The sequence below is a fragment of the Bufo bufo genome, chromosome 6 (genome assembly GCF_905171765.1).
Source record: "Bufo bufo chromosome 6, aBufBuf1.1, whole genome shotgun sequence".
Taxonomy (NCBI): Eukaryota; Metazoa; Chordata; class Amphibia; order Anura; family Bufonidae; genus Bufo; species Bufo bufo.
Genome location: NC_053394.1, coordinates 166,182,980 through 166,195,135, shown reverse-complemented (window position 1 = coordinate 166,195,135; position 12,156 = coordinate 166,182,980). Strand labels below are relative to the sequence as shown.

Here is a 12,156-nt window from a genome sequence, read left to right as displayed (position 1 = left end):
CTGACGTCACTCTGAAGCGGCCCGGGAGCCGCACGGACGGTAAGTATACTGCTCCCCCGCTCCCCACTACACTTTACCATGGCAACCAGGACTTTAGCGTCCTGGAAGCCATGGTAACTATTGAGAAAAAGCTAAACGTCAGATCCGGTAATGCGCCGAAACGACGTTTAGCTTAAGGCCGGATCCGGATTAATGCCTTTCAATGGGCCTTGCGGCAAGTGTTCAGAATTTTTGCCCGGAGCAAAAAGCGCAGCATGCTGCAGTATTTTCTCCGGCCAAAAAACGTTCCGTTCCGGAACTGAAGGCATCCTGATGGATCCTGAACGGATTTCTCTCTATTCAGAATGCATTAGGATAATCCTGATCAGGATTCTTCCGGCATAGAGCCCCCGACGATGGAACTCTATGCCGGAACCCAACAACGCAAGTGTGAAAGAGCCCTTACACATGTATGATATTTACAATTGAAACTGTGTATATAGAGTATAGTGTTCTTCATATGTGCTCACATTAAATGATGTAACATACTGCTATAATATCAGTCAAAACATAGATAAGGCCCCAGCGAGAATTGAACTCGCGACCCCTGGTTTACAAGACCAGTGCTCTAACCACTGAGCTATGGAGCCAGTTACACCTTTCACTTTATGACTGGTGAGTGTGACATCTACTGTCCATGCTTAGAAATGCAGGTAAGGCTGCAAAACACTCCCTCAGAGGCGCCCTGGATGAAACAGAACCTGTGGACAGGGGATTATATTCATATTTGGCATATGGTTTATATCAAAGCACATTCATGTGTTAGAATGACCCAGTCAAGGTCCAGCCCTAAATCCTATTTAAAATCTGTGGAAAGACTTTAAAAAAATGGCTGTTCACAGACCCCATCCATTCTGACTGAGCTTGAGCTATTTTACAAAGAAGAATGGGCAAAATGTCAGCCTCTAGATGTGCAAAGCTGGTAGAGACATAGCCCAAAAAACTTGCAGCTGTAATTACAGTGAAAGGTGGTCCTACAAAGTAATGACTCATGGGGGCTGAATACAAACGCACATCACACTTTCCAGATTTTATTTATAAAAAATTTTGAAAACCATATATAATTTTCTTTTCTTTTCAATTCACACATACTTGCTACTTTGTGTTGGCTTATCACATAAAATCCCAAAAAAATACATTAAGTTTTTGGGTGTAATGTGAAAAAACTTAGAACAGTTCAAGGGGTATGAATGGTTTCTCAAGGCACTGTACATTGCTATGTAGCCCTGGCCCTTAACCACCTCCCGTCTCGCTAACGCCGAAAGGCGTGATTGCTGCGGCGCTGCCAGGTCACACTAACGCCAATAGGCGTCATCTCGCGCGAGCCGAGATTTCCTGTGAACGCGCGCACACAGGAGCGTGGGTTCACAGGAACCGGAGGCAAACGAGCTGATCTACAGCTTGGCAGCGGCGATCGTTCGATTGTTTTGATAACAGCGTCTAATATACCTGCTACCTGCTCCTCTGGTGGTCCCTTTTGCTTGGATCGACCATCAGAGGACACAGGCAGCTCAGTAAAGTAGCACCAAACACCACTACACTACACCCCCCCTTGTCACTTATTAACCCCTTATTAACCCCTGATCACCCCATATAGACTCCCTGATCACCCCCCCTGTCACTGATCACCCCCCCGGTCATTGATCACCCCCCTGTAAGGCTCCATTCAGACGTCCGTATGTGTTTTGCGGATCCGCGGATCCACAAAACACATACGGACGTCTGAATGGAGCCTTACAGGGGGGTGATCAATGACAGGGGGGTGATCAGGGAGTCTGTATGGGGTGATCATCCCCTGTCATTGATCACCCCCCTGTAAGGCTCCATTCAGACGTCCGTATGTGTTTTGCGGATCAATGGATCCGCGGATCTGCAAAACACATACGGACATGTGAATGGAGCCTTACAGGGGGGTGATCACCCCATATAGACTCCCTGATCACCCCCCTGTCATTGATTACCCCCTTGTAAGGCTCCATTCAGACGTCCGTATGTGTTTTGCAGATCCACGGATCTGCAAAACACGGACACCGCGGATCCGCAAAACACGGACACCGGCAATGTGCTTTCCGCATTTTGCGGATCCGCACATTGCCAGAACTATATAGAACATGTCCTATTCTTGTCCGCAATTGCGGACAAGAAAAGGCATTTTCTATAGGCTCTACAAAAAAACGCAGTGTTCGCCCGATCAGGCCTGATCTTGTGCGCACACTTGCGTTCAGTCCGCCCCACCGCAGTGACAGAATTATTTTTTTCTCTGATCACCGCAAAAACACCGTAAAATCGCTACGGCGCTATAAAGATCACTTTTGAGGGGCATGGTGAGTTCATAGAAGATTTTTTATTTTTTTGGCACAAGTTAGCGGAAATTTATTTATTTTATTTTATTTTTTCTTGCAAAGTCTCATATTCCACAAATTTCTGACAAAAAATAAATCTCACATGAATTCACCATACCACTCACGGAATCCAAATGCGTAAAATTTTTTAAACATTTATATTCCAGACTTCTTCTCACGCTTTAGGGCCCCTAAAATGCCAGGGCAGTATAATACCCCACAAGTGACCCCATTTTGGAAAGAAGACACCCCAAGGTATTCCGTGAGGGGCATGGCGAGTTCATGTAAAATTTAATTTTTTGTCACAAGTTAGTGGAATATGAGACTTTGTAAGAAAAAAATAAAAATAATAAAAAATAATCATTTTCCGCTAACTTGTGCCAAAAAACAAAATATTCTAGGAACTCGCCATGCCCCTCACGGAATACCTTGGGGTGTCTTCTTTCCAAAATGGGGTCACATGTGGGGTATTTATACTGCCCGGGCATTTTAGGGGACCTAAAGCGCGAGAAGAAGTCTGGAATCCAAATCTCTAAAAATGCCCTCCTAAAAGATACTCCTTGGAATTTGGGCCCCTTTACGCACCTTGACTGCAAAAAAGTGTCACACATGTGGTATCGCCGTGCTCAGGAGAAGTAGGGCAATGTGTTTTAGGGTGTCTTTTTAAATATACCCATGCTGGGTGAGAGAAATATCTCTCTAAAATGACAACTTTGTATAAAAAAATGGGATAAGTTGACTTTTAGAGAGATATTTCTCTCACCCAGCATGGGTATATGTAAAAATACACCCCAAAACACATTGCCCTACTTCTCCTGAGTACGGCGATACCACATGTGTGACACTTTTTTGCAGCCTAGGTGGGCAAAGGGGGCCACATTCCAAAGAGCACCTTTAGGATTTCACAGGGCATTTTTTACACATTTTGATTTCAAACTACTTCTCACGCATTAGGGCCCCTAAAAGGCCAGGGCAGTATAACTACCCCACAAGTGATCCCATTTTGGAAAGAAGACACCCCAAGGTATTTCGTGATGGGCATAGTGAGTTCATGGAAGTTTTTATTTTTTGTCACAAGTTAGTGGAATATGATACTTTGTAAGGAAAAAAAACCAAGAAACATCATTTTCCGCTAACTTGTGACAAAAAATAAAAAGTTCTATGAACTCACTATGCCCATCAGCTAATACCTTAGGATGTCTACTTTACGAAATGGGGTCATTTGTGGGGTTTTTCTTCTGTCTGGGCATTGTAGAACCTCAGGAAACATGACAGGTGCTCAGAAAGCTGCTTCAAAAAGCGGAAAATCACATTTTTGTACCATAGTTTGTAAACGCTATAACTTTTACCCAAACCATTTTTTTTTTACCCAAACATTTTTTTTATCAAAGACATGTAGAACAATACATTTTGAGAAAAATTTATATAGAAATGTATTTAAAAAAAAAAAATATTTACAACTGAAAGTGAAAAATGAAATTTTTTTGCAAAAATTTCGGTAAATTTCGATTAATAACAAAAAAGTAAAAATGTCAGCAGCAATGAAATACCAGCAAATGAAAGCTCTATTAGTGAGAAGAAAAGGAGGTAAAATTCATATGGGTGGTAAGTTGCATGACCGAGCAATAAACCGTTAAAGTTGTGGAGTGCCGATTTGTAAAAAAGGGCCTGGTCACTAGGGGGGTATAAACCTGTGGTCCTTAAGTGGTTAAAACAGTTTTAACGTTTAATTTTTTTTTGTTCTTCCAGCCTGCTGCCCCGGCTCCCTGTGTTAAGCCTCATTCACACGTCCGTGTTCGTGCTCAAATCTGTGAGAAGGTGGTCAGTGATGCATCCGTGAAGCTGTCCATGAAAGATCCATGTTGGGTCCGTGTGTCCGTTTTGTGCTGTCCGTGTGCCATCCGTGTTTCACTGACCCTTCACAGCTGAAAAATAATTGTCAAAGCATCTCTTCCTAATGATCCGTGAAACATTTCACGGACCCATAGACTATAATGGGCGTAATAATGGATCAGTGAACAGACAAAATAGAGCATGCATCCGTGCTAAAAACACGGACCATGCTAAAACACTGAATACACAATGTGTGAATACACACATTAACCTCTTCCGGACACAGGGTGTACAGGTATGCATTTATGTCCTGGTACTTAAGGTCACAGGGCGTACCTGTACACCCTGTGTATTTTCGATCACCGCCGCGTGGATAAAAAAACTGGTTCTCAGACTTGAGACACCAAAAAATATGGTAAATCTAAAATAATTTAAATAAAGTATACAAATTAGGTATCGCTGCGTTGGAAATAATCCCCTTTTTTTGTCACCTTACATAACAAAAATTTTAATAGCAAGCGATCAAAAAGTTATATAGCCCCCAAAATAGTGCCAATAAAACCGTCCTCTTATCCCGGAAAAAATAAGCCCCTACATAAGATAATCAACAAAAAAAAAAAATGACTCAGACTTTAGAGATACAAAAAATTTTTTTTGTTTCAAAAAGGATAATATAGTCTAAAACCTAAATAATTGTAAAAAAGTTGACTTATTAGGTATCGCCGCATCCGTAAGAATCTCCTCTATAAAAATACCCCATGACCTAACCCCCCAGATTAACACGGTCCAAAAAAAAAAAATAGCTATTTTTGGCACTTTTCCATTTCATCTGAAATTTCATCTCCATTTGCCAATAACTCTTGTGCACCACCTGAAGGGTTAACAAAGTTTGTAAAATCAGTTTTGAATACCTTGAGGGGTGTAGTTTCTTAGATGGGGTCACTTTTAGGGAGTTTCTACTTCAGGGGTGCATCAGGGGGGCTTCAAATGGGACATGGTGTAAATAAACCAGTCCAGCAAAATCTGCCTTCCAAAAACATATGGCGAACCTTTCCCTCTACGCCCTACTGTGTGCCCGTACAGTAGTTTACGGCCACATATGGGGTGTTTCTGTAAACGGCAGAGTCAGGGCAATAAAGATACAGTCTTGTTTAGCTGTTAACCCTTGCTTTGTTAGTGGAAAAAATGGGTTAAAATTGAAAATGTGGCAAAAAAATAAAATTTTCTAATTTCATCCCCATTTGCCAATAACTCTTGTGCAACACCTAAAAGGGTTAACAAAGTTTGTAAAATCAGTTTTGAATACCTTGAGGGGTTGTAGTTTCTAGAATGGGGTCAATTTTGGGTGGTTTCTATTACATAAGCCTCACAAAGTGACTTCAGACCTGAACTGGTCCCTAAAAATTTGGTTTTTGAAAATTTCTGAAAAATTTCAAGATTTGCTTCCAAACTTCTAAGCCTTGTAACATCCCCAAAATATAAAATATCATTCCCAAAATGCTACAAACATGAAGTAGACATATGGGGAATGTAAAGTAATAACTATTTTTAGAATAAAAAGGATTATGTCGCACTAGAGTGGTCAGGGAACCACGTGAGGCGCACCCACTTACAGATCACCAAGTCTGAAAAGGGGGTTAAATATGAATAAAAGTAGAGGGGCACTCTCTAAAGCAATGGGAACAGTGGATATTGTTGCATGAGAATTTTATTAATATGGTCAGCATTAATATTCAATTGGTCCACAGTGTGATATACTTGTATACAGCAGCATGAATTATAAATAGCATGCTAAAAACCACATTGTGAATGAATACGAATAAAACTACGAATAAAACGTAAATGGCATTCAGTAATAAGGATAGTAAATCACAATCCAGCAATAAAAGTCAATCAAAAAAATCTATCTAAAATCGATAGAATTTTGCATCCGATAAAAACTCTGAATATCCACAGACAATAGCAATACTTGGATCTCGATTATTAGGACTTCAGTCTCAGGTTTCAATTAATAGCACTCCAATATTAACCCCTTAAGGACTCAGCCCTATTTCACCTTAAAGGGGTTTTGCACTTTCATTTAACTGATGATCTAACCTCTGGATAGATCATCAGCTTCTGATAGGCGGGGGTCCGACACCCGGGACCCCCACCGATCAGCTGTTTGAGAAGGCAGTGGCGCTCCAGCAGCGCCGCGGCCTTCTCACTGTTTACCGCCGGGCCGCCTGCCCACTGACGTCACGACTAGTATCAACTAGGGTGGGCGCGGTTAAGCTCCATTCAAGTGAACTATAATACATAGTGATACCTCCAAAAATAGTTATTACTTTACATTCCCCATATGTCTACTTCATGTTTGGATCATTTTGGGAATGATATTTTATTTTTTGGGGATGTTACAAGGCTTAGAAGTTCAGAAGCAAATCTTGAAATTTTTCTGAAATTTTCAAAAACCCCATTTTTAGGGACCAGTTCAGGTCTGAAGTCACTTTGCGAGGCTTACATAATAGAAACCACCCAAAAATGACCCCATTCTATAAACTACACCCCTCAAGGTATTCAAAACTGATTTTACAAACGTCCTTAACCTTTTAGGTGTTCCACAAGAATTAATGGAAAATAGAGATACAATTTAACTTTTTTGGCAGATTTTCCATTTTAATAATTTTTTTCCGGTTACAAAGCAAGGGTTAACAGCCAAACCAAACTCAATATTTATGGCCCTGATTCTGTAGTTTACAGAAACACCCCATATGTGGTCGTAAACTGCTGTACGGGCACACGGCAGGGCGCAGAAGGAAAGGAATGCCATACGGTTTTTGGAAGGCAGGTTTTGCTGGACTGGTTTTTTTTGACACCCATGTCCCATTTGAAGCCCCCTGATGCACCCCTAGAGTAGAAACTCCATAAAAGTGACCCCATCTAAGAAACTACACCGCTCAAGGTATTCAAAACAGATTTTACAAACGTCGTTAACCTTTTAGGTGTTCCACAAGAATTAATGGAAAATAGAGATAAAATTTCACTTTTTTGGCAAATTTTCCATTTTAATCAATTTTTCCCAGTAACAAAGCAAGGGTTAACAGCCAAACAAAACTCAATATTTATGGCCCTGATTCTGTAGTTTACAGAAACACCCCATATGTGGTTGTAAAACAGCTGTACGGGTACACGGCAGGGCGCAGAAGGAAAGGAATGCCATACGGTTTTTGGAAGGCAGATTTTGCTGGACTGTTTTTTTTTTTACACCATGTCCCATTTGAAGCCCCCCTGATGCACCCCTAGAGTAGAAACTCCAAAAAAGTAGCCCCATTTTAGAAACTACGGGATAGGGTGGCAGTATTGTTGGTACTAGTTTAGGGTACATATGATTTTTGGTTGCTCTATATTACAATTTTTGTGAGGCAAGATAACAAGAAATAGCTGTTTTGGCACTGTTTTTATTTTTTGTTATTTACAAAATTCATCTGACAGGTTAGATCATGTGATATTTTTATAGACCAGGTTGTCACGGATGCGACGATACCTAATATGTATACTTTTTTTTTTATTTATGTAAGTTTTACACAATAATTTCATTTTTGAAGCAAAAAAAATCATGTTTTAGTGTTTCCATAGTCTGAGAGCCATCATTTTTTCAGTTTTTGGGCGATTACCTTGGGTAGGGTATGATTTTTGCGGGATGAGATGACGGTTTTATTGGCACTATTTTGGGGTGCGTGTGACTTTTTGATCGCTTGCTATTACACATTTTGTGATGTACGGTGACAAAAAATGGTTTATTTAGCACAGTTTTTTATTTTTTATTTTTACGGTGTTCATCTGAGGGGTTAGGTCATGTGATATGTTTATAGAGCCGGTCGATAGGGACGCGGCGATACCTAATATGTATACTTTTTTTTCCCCCTATTTTTTACCAATTTTTTTTAACTTTATTTGGGGAAAATGACGTTTTAGTTTATTTTTACTTTAAACTTTGAATTTTTTGGGGGGGAAACTTTATTTTTTCAACTTTTTTTTTCACTTTATTTTTTGTCCCACTTTGGGACTTGAACTTTTGGGGGTCTAATCCTTTACAATGCATTCCAATACTTCTGTATTGGAATGCATTGGCTGTATGAGTAATACTGTGTGCATTACTCATACAGCTTCCGGCCTGTGAGATCCAGGGGGCTGGATCTCACAGACTCGTCACCGGGAGGCAGCGTGATGCCTTCCTTAGACATCGCGCTGCCTTCCATGCCATCGGGTCCCCCCCACAGCCCCATGGGGACCCGATGGCACCGCCGATTACCGGCGCCGCAACATTGAATTGCCTCAAACCGCAGGTCTGAATTGACCTGCGGTTTGCGGCGATCGCCGACACGGGGGGGGGAAGGGGGCATTTAGCCCCCGCGCATTTAGCCTAGGTGCCTGCTCAATGATTTGAGCAGGCACCAGGTTCCGATCACCGCCCGCCGGGCGGCGGTGATCGGAACTATACATGACGTACCGGTACGTCATGGGTCCTTAACCCCTTAAGGACACAGCCTTTTTACACCTTAGGACCAGGCCATTTTTTGCAAATCTGACCAGAGTCCCTTTAAGTGCTGATAACTTTAAAACACTTTGACTTATCCAGGCCGTTCTGAGATTGTTTTTTCGTCACATATTGTACTTCATGACAGTGGTAAAATGAAGTCAAAAAATTATTTTTTTTTGCACCAAAAAATACCTAATTTAACAAAAATTTGGAAAAATTTAGCAAATTTCAAAGTTTCAGTTTCTCTACTTCTGTAATACATAGTAATACCCCCAAAAATTCTGATGACTTTACATTCCCCATATGTCTACTTCATGTTAGAATTGTTTTGGGAATGATATTTAATTTTTTGGGGATGTTATAAGGCTTAGAAGTTTAGAAGCAAATCTTGAAATTTTTCAGAAATTTACAAAAACTAAATTTTTAGGGACCAGTTCAGGTCTGAAGTCACTTTGCGAGGCTTACATAATAGAAACCACCCAAAAATCACCCCATCTAAGAAACTACACCCCTCAAGGTATTCAAAACTGATTTTACATACGTCGTTAACCCTTTAGGTGTTGCACAAGAGTTATTGGCAAATGGGGATGAAATTTGAGAATTTCATTTTTTTGTCTAATTTTCCATTTTAACCCATTTTTTCCACTAACAAAGCAAGGGTTAACAGCCAAACAAGACTGTATCTTTATTGCCCTGACTCTGCCGTTTACAGAAACACCCAATATGTGGCCGTAAACTACTGTACGGCCACACAGCGGGGCGTAGAGGGAAAGGTGCGCCGTTTGGTTTTTGGAGGGCTGATTTTTATGGACTGGTTTATTTACACCATGTCCCATTTGAAGCCCCCTGATGCACCCCTAGAGTAGAAACTCCCTAAAAGTGACCCCATCTAAGAAACTACACCCCTCAAGGTATTCAAAACTGATTTTACATACGTCGTTAACCCTTTAGGTGTTGCACAAGAGTTATTGGCAAATGGGGATGAAATTTGAGAATTTCATTTTTTTGTCTAATTTTCCATTTTAACCCATTTTTTCCACTAACAAAGCAAGGGTTAACAGCCAAACAAGACTGTATCTTTATTGCCCTGACTCTGCCGTTTACAGAAACACCCAATATGTGGCCGTAAACTACTGTACGGCCACACAGCGGGGCGTAGAGGGAAAGGTGCGCCGTTTGGTTTTTGGAGGGCTGATTTTTATGGACTGGTTTATTTACACCATGTCCCATTTGAAGCCCCCTGATGCACCCCTAGAGTAGAAACTCCCTAAAAGTGACCCCATCTAAGAAACTACACCCCTCAAGGTATTCAAAACTGATTTTACATACGTCGTTAACCCTTTAGGTGTTGCACAAGAGTTATTGGCAAATGGGGATGAAATTTGAGAATTTCATTTTTTTGTCTAATTTTCCATTTTAACCCATTTTTTCCACTAACAAAGCAAGGGTTAACAGCCAAACAAGACTGTATCTTTATTGCCCTGACTCTGCCGTTTACAGAAACACCAAATATGTGGCCGTAAACTACTGTACGGCCACACAGCGGGGCGTAGAGTGAAAGGTGCGCCGTTTGGTTTTTGGAGGGCTGATTTTTATGGACTGGTTTATTTACACCATGTCCCATTTGAAGCCCCCCTGATGCACCCCTAGAGTAGAAACTCCCTAAAAGTGACCCCATCTAAGAAACTACACCCCTCAAGGTATTCAAAACTGATTTTACATACGTCGTTAACCCTTTAGGTGTTGCACAAGAGTTATTGGCAAATGGGGATGAAATTTGAAAATTTCATTTTTTTGCCTTATTTTCCATTTTAACCCATTTTTTCCACTAACAAAGCAAGGGTTAACAGCCAAACAAGACTGTATCTTTATTGCCCTGACTCTGCCGTTTACAGAAACACCAAATATGTGGCCGTAAACTACTGTACGGCCACACAGCGGGGCGTAGAGTGAAAGGTGCGCCGTTTGGTTTTTGGAGGGCTGATTTTTATGGACTGGTTTATTTACACCATGTCCCATTTGAAGCCCCCCTGATGCACCCCTAGAGTAGAAACTCCCTAAAAGTGACCCCATCTAAGAAACTACACCCCTCAAGGTATTCAAAACTGATTTTACATACGTCGTTAACCCTTTAGGTGTTGCACAAGAGTTATTGGCAAATGGGGATGAAATTTGAAAATTTCATTTTTTTGCCTTATTTTCCATTTTAACCCATTTTTTCCACTAACAAAGCAAGGGTTAACAGCCAAACAAGACTGTATCTTTATTGCCCTGACTCTGCCGTTTACAGAAACACCCAATATGTGGCCGTAAACTAATGTACGGCCACACAGCGGGGCGTAGAGTGAAAGGTGCGCCGTTTGGTTTTTGGAGGGCTGATTTTTATGGACCGGTTTATTTACACTGTGTCCTGTTTCAACCCCTCTGATGCACCCCTGGAGTAGAAACTCCCTAAAAGTGACCCCATTTTGGAAACTACGGGATAAGGTGGCATTTTTTTGGGGACTATTTTTAGGGTAAATATGATTTTTGGTTGCTCTATATTACATTTTTGTGAGGCAAGGTTACCAAAAATTTTAATTCTGAAATTTCATCTCCATTTGCCATTAACTGTTGAGGAACACCTAAAGGGTTAATAAAGTTTGTATAATCAGTTTTGAATACCTTGAGGGGTGTAGTTTCTTAGATGGGGTCAGTTTTGGGGAGTTTTTACTCTAGAGTGCATCAGGGGGGCTTCAAAAGGGACATGGTGTCAATAAAAAAGGCCATCAAAATCGGCCTTCCAGAAACGATGTCGGTCCTTTCCTTTTGCGGCCTCCCTTTTACTGATACAGCAGTTTACGACCACAAATGTGGTGTTTCTGTAAACTGCAGTATCAGGGTAATAAATATTAAGTTTTGTTTGGTTGTTAACCCTTGTTTTGTTACCGGAAAAAACGGATTGAAATGGAAAAGTGCCAAAAATAGCGGTTTTGGCACCGTTTTTTTTTTTTTTTTAACCGTGTTAATCTGGGGGGTTAGGTCATGGGATATTTTTATAGAGGAGATTCTTACGGACGCGGCAATACCTAATAAGTCTACTTTTTTTACAATTATTTAGGTTTTTGACTATATTATCTTTTTTGATACAAATCTTTTTTTTGGGTATCTCTAAAGTCTAAGGGTCATTTTATTTTTATTTTTTTTATCCAATTATCTCATGTGGGGGCTCATTTTTTGCGGGAGGAGCGGACGGTTTTATTGGCACTATTTTGGGGGCTATATGACTTTTTGATCGCTTGCTATTAAACTTTTTATTATGTAAGGTGACAAAAAAAAACTTTTTTTGCACCTTTTTTTTTTTTTTTTTCTTGACCGTGTTAATCTGGGGGGGTTGGTCATGGGGTAGTTTTATAGAGGAGATTATTACCGACGCGGCGA

The 12,156-nt window shown here is 40.7% G+C and overlaps 1 non-coding gene across 1 annotated transcript; it reads right to left on the bottom strand.

Moving 5' to 3' along the window:
* Positions 1-556: 556 nt before the first annotated feature.
* On the bottom strand, positions 557-629 carry TRNAT-UGU. Its single transcript has one exon. It is a non-coding gene; the product is annotated as a tRNA-Thr (tRNA).
* Between the last annotated feature and the right edge of the window lie 11,527 nt (positions 630-12,156).